Source organism: Vipera berus (genome assembly GCF_964194415.1).
Source record: "Vipera berus genome assembly, chromosome: Z".
Classification (NCBI taxonomy): Eukaryota; Metazoa; Chordata; class Lepidosauria; order Squamata; family Viperidae; genus Vipera; species Vipera berus.
In genome coordinates this window covers 11,381,412-11,389,703 of record NC_138205.1, presented here as the reverse complement: position 1 = coordinate 11,389,703, position 8,292 = coordinate 11,381,412, and positions in this window count along the sequence as shown.

Here is an 8,292-nt window from a genome sequence, read left to right as displayed (position 1 = left end):
AAAGTTTCAAAAACAAATCTATGTTTTGTGGGAAATATCTTACCAAACTTATGAGTTCCTTTCTTCAGCTGGCGATGAAATAAGAGCTTTTGGAAAAGAACTAGAAAACATCTCGAAGAAACAAACTCAAACTGTGACTACAACTAATATTTTATTGGGACAGAACTTAGCAGAAGAAATTGAACAATCAAATACACTGGCAGAAGAATTAAATATTCAACAAATACAGACTTTTGAAGATTATAATGGAAAACAGGTGGGGAAAAATCTATTCAGACCAGGACAATTATATCAAGAGGTGAAAATAATGAGATGATTTGGTACTGTTAACAGACTTCTCAATCCTTCAAAAGTGGAGACTGGAGGGCCACTTCAATATGATATAACAACACAAGAATGTTTTGATGATCCTGAGGCAAAGAAGCGAAAAATGACATGGAAAAGGAAGAAAGCAAGAATAAGATTGAAGAAATATGGACATTCTTAAGAGGCCTGAAATAGATAATACCAAAATAGAGAGGATTGTACTTGGATTACGAGAGATTGTTTTGATGAGTAGATAAAAATACTGAGTAATTAAAAATAATAATAATAAAAATAAAACACAGATGTATGAATACTAACATTGAAATATTGGGTTCCTTAAATGATATGGATTAAGATGTATATATGTTAAAAATGATAGAATGTAACTAATATACTTGGATGTAGTGACATGAAAGGATGTATTAAATGTTGAAATGGAAGAAATTTTGGTTAATTTTTAATATATGGAAACTATAAATGAGAAACAAGAATATTATATGGTCGTCCTCCTCTTTCTCCTCCTTGCAATTGGTATTCTAATGACTACTATTCTATATTGTACTACTAATATTGATATGGAAATGAGATAAATAAGAAGCGTATTATATTACTAGGTATTGGAGAAAATTGTGTAAAGGGAAAGGAGGTTATTTAGCAATATGGAAATGAGACATTTTAAATGTTTAATTTTAATATCAATGTAAAATTAAAGCTAGAAAAATACATAAGGTGTTTGATGTTTTAAAGATGGAATGTTAAAATATAAAATATACTAAAGTATTGATAAATATAAGAAAACTATTAAATGACTGATGGATAGCAATGAGAAATATGTTAATTTAGATAAGAGATAGTATGTATTAAAGGAAAAAAGAGAGAGGAAGTATTGGTTACAACAATTTGGAGATTTGTAATAATATGTATTTGTCTGAAATGGAAGTATTGTAACCCAGACACCACGTTGCTTTTTAGAGATACTATTGTAATATTGGAAAACTAATAAAAAAATAACAATAATAATAATAATAAATATGAACTTTATTTTAGGTTCCAAATGAGATCAAATCTTTTTTTCCCCTTTTCTTTCTTCTTCCATTTCAATTTGTTAAAAATAAACTTTTAACTTGTTTTATGCATTCATTTATCTCCTGGGCGGTCTCTGCTTAATATAAACTTAACAGGATCATCATACTAATCATAATAATATATTATTACTGCACTGTACAATTTACACCATGGAAGAAGACTTTTAAACTGTTGGCTTTTTATCAATAAAAAATTAAGCAAGTATAAAAGAGAGGGAAGCACACAGTATCAACTTCTGCTATATGTAGACAATATGAATTAGCCAGAAACTTCCATTCCTAATTTGATTTCATTAATAAATGAATTCAATTAACTGTTATCATGGGAAGAGGTAAAAAAAAATCAAGGTGGCAGGTGCAGTCATGTAATTAAAGCTGCACCCCTTTCATTATATCTCTTCCATATACATTTAAAAGGGGGCAGGACTTTGATTGTACAGTCATGCCCGCCATGTTAATTTTTCTGATCCCTTTGCGAAGAGCCCTACCGGTTATTGGAGCAAATCAGAAAATCTGACTGGATCTTAGCAATAATACTGACATGAATAGACACCAGCCATTTCTAATGCCTTCACTTCAAACGGTCCTGTGTTCCTCTAAATTTGTGCAACTCCCCTCACAAATTAAACCAACAATTTCTTTGGGATGGGGTGGATAAGAATTAAATTGAGGCTTCGTCTCAATCCTGCCAAGACTGAGTGTCTGTGCATATCGGCATCTCGGACTAACCAGTTCATTCCACCTTTAACGATGGGGGGTGAGGTGTTACCCCCCGTTGATAGGGATCGCAACTTGGGCATCCTCCTGGATTCACGGCTCAATTTTGAAGACCATATAGGTGCCGTGACCAGGCGGGCTTTTGCCCAGGTTCGCCTGGTGCGCCAGTTGCGACCCTACCTGGACCGAGATGCCCTACACACAGTCACTCATGCGCTCGTGACCTCCCATTTAGACTACTGCAACACTCTCTACATGGGGCTGCCCTTGAGGACCACCCGGAGGCTTCAACTGGTGCAGAATGTGGCCGCGCGAGTTGTGATGGGGGCCTCCCGATACTCCCATGTAACACCTCTACTCCGCGAGTTGCATTGGCTTCCAGTTGCCCTTCGGGTGAGATTCAAGGTGCTGGCGATGACCCATAAAGCCCTAAATGGCTTGGGTCCGGGATATTTGAGGGAACACCTCCTGCCAGCATCAAGTTCCCTTCGTCCAGTGCGCTCACACAGGGAGGGTCTTCTCAGGGTGCCGCCGGTAAAAGATTGCCGGTGGATAACACCCAGGGGGAGGGCCTTCTCTGTGGGTGCGCCTGCCCTCTGGAACCAGCTGCCCGTGGAGCTTAGGACCGCCCCTGACCTTCGTTCATTCCGCCGGGACCTGAAGACTTGGCTCTTTGAGCTTTCCAGCCCAGGCTGAGAATTTTTAACTGGGGTTTTATTTAAGGGATAATTTAATCTTTTTAAATTGTTTTTTAACTTTTGTATTTTGTAGTGTTTGATTTTAAATACCCTGTAAACCGCCCTGAGTCCTTCGGGAAAGGGCGGTATATAAATTTAATAAAATTAAATTAAAATTAATTAAATTAATTAAATCTGGGGAATCAAACTCAGAACCCCAAACCAATAACCAAAGCTCACTACAGTATTTATTGTATCAGTACACACTGGAAGAATTGACTCCAAACAAGAGGGTGGAGAGCTGCTGAAGACCAAAGGATGAACTTGTGTTTAAACATTTCAGAAAAGAAATGAAAATGAAAGAGTAGTTTCATAGAGGCAGCATAGGATCGTGTCCAGAGAAATACATATCATTGAAAAGATTAGTATGTACAATAATTCTCCAGTCAGTCTTGCAGCTTTTAAACAAACAAGCTAACAGCGAACAATCCAAACAAACAAACAAACAGTCTCATTAACAGTCTCATTAACAGAGCAAGTCATTAGAATACAAACTGAGAGTAAACCCCACTTCCTACTAGCAATGATGATGTTACCTAGTTTGGGTAAAGAAACATCTGCAAGAAAACAACCAAGCTCAGAAAGCACCAAGGACAACTCATTACAATAGTTTAGTGAAATGATTTTGGCTTAATGTGAACAAGCAGGGTCCCAAAATTAGGAGAATCTGAATCCAAAAGTTGAACGAAGACAGCTTTTCTTCCTAGCTTTGCTGCCACCTTTGTTCCATTGGGTTCAATTCTCAGAGATTGCCTGGACAAGTCCCTGCAGTTTCCTTGACAAGGTTTTCCAGATGTGGTTTGCCATTGCCTTCTCCCTAGGGCTGAGAGAAAGTGATTGGCCCAAGATCACCCAGCTGGCTTTATGCCTAAGGTAGAACTAGAACTCATAATCTTCCAGTTCCTTGGCTGATGCCTTGATTACTACATTAAACATGCTCTTGGCAGGAAAAAAAATATTGATTTGGGGGATGTCAAAATTAAATTGTAAGGGCAAGTTCTGTTTGGAGAGAACTCCAAGAGCTGAAGTCCAACAAACATGGAAGATGGGAAGTTGGAGAAAGTTTAGAGGGTCATCTGCTGATAGTCAAGATCTCTTAAACAACAGAAAAGGAGAAGTTATAGCAATAGCACTTAGACCTATATACTGCTTCACAGTGCTTTACAGCCTTCTCTAAGTGATTTACAGAGTCAGCATATTGCCCCCAACAATCTGGGTCCTTATTTTACTGATCTTGGAAGGATGGGAGGCTGAATCAACCTTGAGCCGGTCAGGATCGAACCCCTGGCAGTCAACAGAATTAGCCTGCAATACTTCATTCTAACCACCGCGGCACCACGGGTTTTATACCTTGATGCTACTTTTTTAAAAACTGCTGCAGAATATGCTGATGGTCACAAATAATATGGCCACTATGAGTTTTCTTTAAACAGTTTTCAAATGTATACAGGTAATCCTTAACTTACTGTGTGTCCACAATTGAGTCCAAAATTTCTGTTGCTAAGGGAGACAATTGTTAAGTGGGTTTTGCCTCATTTTACGACCTTCCTTGCCACAGTTGTTAAGTGAATAACGACTGTTGTTAAGTTAGTAACATGGTTGTAAAGTGAATCTGGCTTCCCCATTGACTTTTGCTTGTCAAAAGGCTGCCAAAGTTGATCACATGGCCCCGGGGGATGCTGCAACCGTCATAAATATGAGCCAGTTGCCAAATGTCCGAATTTTGATCATGACCATGGGGATGCTGCAATGCTCATAAGTGTGGATAACAGTCACTTTTTTTCAGACCATGGGGATGATGCAACATTTGTAAGTAAGTTGTAAGCAACTTCAAATGGTCACTAAGCAAATAGTTGTAAGTTGAGAACAACGTGGAACTGATTTTTTTAAAAAAAAGTTTGTCTGATTCTAGCTTTATAAGAAAGACCTTGGAGACTATAGGAAGGAATTGTGCTCTAGGGTCCACCTTGTACAGAGAAATACACAAACTTTGGCTCTCTTGTGGCAGAAATAATATATCCCTAGAAATTAATGACTGTCAGATCTTAAGGCAAATGCAGGAAAGGAACACATTATCCACCTTTTCCTTAGTAAGGTAAAGGTAAAGTTTCCCCCGCACATGTGTGCTAGTCGTTTCTAGGGGCCGGTGCTCATCTCCGTTTCAAAGCCGAAGAGCCAGCGCTTGTCCGAGGACATCTCCATGGTCATGTGGCCGGCATAACTGGACGCCAAAGGTGCACGGAACGCTGTTACCTTCCCACTGTAGTGGCTCCCTATTTTTCTACTTGCATTTTTACGTGCTTTCGAACTGCTAGGTTGGCAGAAGCTGGGATGAGTAACAGGCACTCACTCTGCTATGCGGCACTCGGGATTCGACCCACCAAACTGCCTACCTTCTGATCAACAAGCTCAGCATCCTAACCCACTGAGCCACCGCATCCCTTACTGTCCTTACTGTCCTTTTCCTTACTGTCTACCTAATTTGGTCACTCCCTTCTCAAATCCTCTTCATATGTATGAGGAAGAACTTGGAGCCAGAGATTGACTGAACAGCTTCAAGGGCTGAATTCAGGTCTTCTAAAAAATCTTCCAATGATATACCCAACTCAGTCCCCAAAATAATTTATTTTCCTGGTTTTCATCACAGCAGTTTCCATCATTTGATTGCCTTTAGCTGATCTGTATATTACAAGTAAACGCTTGATAATTTCTGTCTCAGATAAACTTTTCTGATAAAAGGACCAGAAATGTGACATGTTCACCAAGAAGATTCTCCATCTTCTATGGACACATGAAGAAGGGCATGAAATTGGCTTTAAATTCAGAACTCAGCATATTTATTTTACTAAGTGTGTACTAACATAGTGGGAGAAAGTATGGACTGCTAAGCTGAGGACTCAGTGATAGATCTGTGCTATCCCCTTTCCAAAAATGCATCCTTGTTCCCAACTAATTTTATCTAAAATTACAAACTACCGTTCATCAGTTCCCAATTATGGTAACTGAGAGATTCTCCTGCATTGTGAACAATCCACTAGTTTCATTTTGCACTCCCCTTCCTTGTAACCCTAAGATTCAGTTCCAGAATAAATACAGGCATCTTTTTATTGTGCAATTCTATATAGGCAGGATTGTTTGTGCTGTATTGAAATAGTTAACTCTCAGCAAGAGTAATTCTTCAGCAAATAGCTGAAGATCTTGAATCTCTGCAGAATGTTGATTACTTCCACCAGTTACTCCAGAGTATATATTGTAGACCTGCTCTTTGGAATGATTCCTAAGATACAACTGGGGCAAGACTGAGTGACCATATTAGTGACACAGAGGCCTTAGTCTACAATGGATTTGCTCAGCAATTTGAACTAACTACCAGTCTATCAGGATCAAGGAGCTTATATTCATAGAAAAGTAAGTAAACTTTGGCTGTTGGGTAAGTAAAGTCTTTTTTTTAGTGGGCTTCATTCCTGGTCACTTCATGGACATGTTCCTTTGGTACTTTGAGTTAAATAGAAATGGGAATAGGAATAGGAGTAAATAAGAATAAGACGAGAAGAGTTGGAAGGGACCTTGAAGGTCTTCTAGTCCAACACCCTGCTTGGGCAGGAAACCCTATACCATTTCAGACAAATGGTTGTCTAATCTCTTCTTAAAAACCTCAGGTGTTGCAACACCCACAACTTTTGGAAGTAAGTTGTTCCACTGATTAATTGTTCTAACTGTCAGAAAATTTCTCCTTATTTCTAGGTTGTTTCTCTCCTTGGTTATTTTCATCCATTGCTTCTTGTCCTGCCTTCAGGAGCTTTGGAGAATAGGTTGACCCCCTCTACTTTATGGCAGCCCCTTAGATAATGGAACGCTGCTTTCATGTCACACCCTAGTCTTTTTTTTATTAAACTAGACATACTCAATTCCTGCAACTGTTCTTCATATGGTTTGTGGGGGTCTTTTGTATTTTAGAACATTTATTCACTTGCTAAGTTGCAATGTTTTATTATTTGACAGTATTTATCACAAACAATGTCAGATCATGCAAAGGAGAAGTGGCACAGAGACAAGTTCACTTAAATAGAATAGTGAGTTATCAAAATTAGTTAAGCAGGGTATGGAAAGCGAGTGTTCTTGTTGCCTTTTTAATTTTTGGCGCACAAAGATAGACACCTACATATGCAAACAGTCAGAAATAATTCAGGAGCACCAGTAAATGTCCATCTGTTTCCATCCATGCGGTATAGGAATAATCTTATCCTTAAAGCAGCTTATGGATAACTTGCTATTTTTCCCACTCCCTCCCTCACTGAAGCAATGAATCCACTTTCAACACATCTAAAAATCCTGGCTGAGGACAGATCAGTCTGGAAAGAATCTATCTATCTGGTCTCAGCACTGAGTTGATGGCACTTAATCAACCAGTTTCTAAGACTTCCACAACTGAAGGGGGCCGAAGAGAACACTTTTTCTCCAGGAAGGCTGTTTCTTTCCTTCCTGTATAGAAAAAAAAAAGGATTTCTTGATGTAATTCCTATTCACCATGTTATGATTCCTAGTATAGAACTAGAAGAATGAGGCGTGGTTATGATAGTCATAAAAATGAAACGAAGGGACATCCGACTAAGAGGCAGAAATAAAAAAGTTTAATAGATCACAGAAAAAGAACATTTACCGTAAGTTATTATTAAGAAATTCAAGTTATTTCTTTTTTCCATAAGAATCTTCCTTGACAATAAATATTCAATTCCCTTTCTGAAGAAAAAAATCTCCTGTGAGATGCTTTCATTGAGAAGAATCTCTTCAAACATGCTGGCATGTAGTACCTGACTGCCTGAATAATAATAATAATAATAATAATAATAATAATAATAATAATAATAATAATAATAATAATAATAATAATAATAATAATAATAATAATAATAATAATAAAGTTGGAAGGGACCTTGGAGGTCATCTAGTCCAACCCCCTGCTCAGGCAGGAAACCTTATACCATTTCAGGCAAATGGCTGGCCAGTCTCTTCTTAAAAACCTCCAGTGTTGGAGCATTCACAGCTTCTGGAGGCAGGTTGTTCCACTGGTTAATTGTTCTAACTGTCAGGAAGTTTCTCCTTAGTTCTAGGTTGCTTCTCTCCTTGACTAGTTTCCATCCGTTGCTTCTTGTCCTGCTTTCAGGTGCTTTGGAGAATGATTTCAAATGATATGAAGATGAAAGCATGTCCTTGAAAGTTCTTGAAAGGAGACATACAATGGTAAATAGGCAGGTGCCATCATTTTAAACCCATCTTGAAATATCCACCTGAGATTTTTTTTAAAAAACCCTACTATCTTCAGAAAGCAGGTTAGATACTGCTGTGTTATATAAAAACCTACTATCTCTAGAAAGCTGGTAGATACTGCTGTGTTATATTTGAAGTGATTTGAATGTTAATGGAAAAGATTAGCACTGAGACCATCT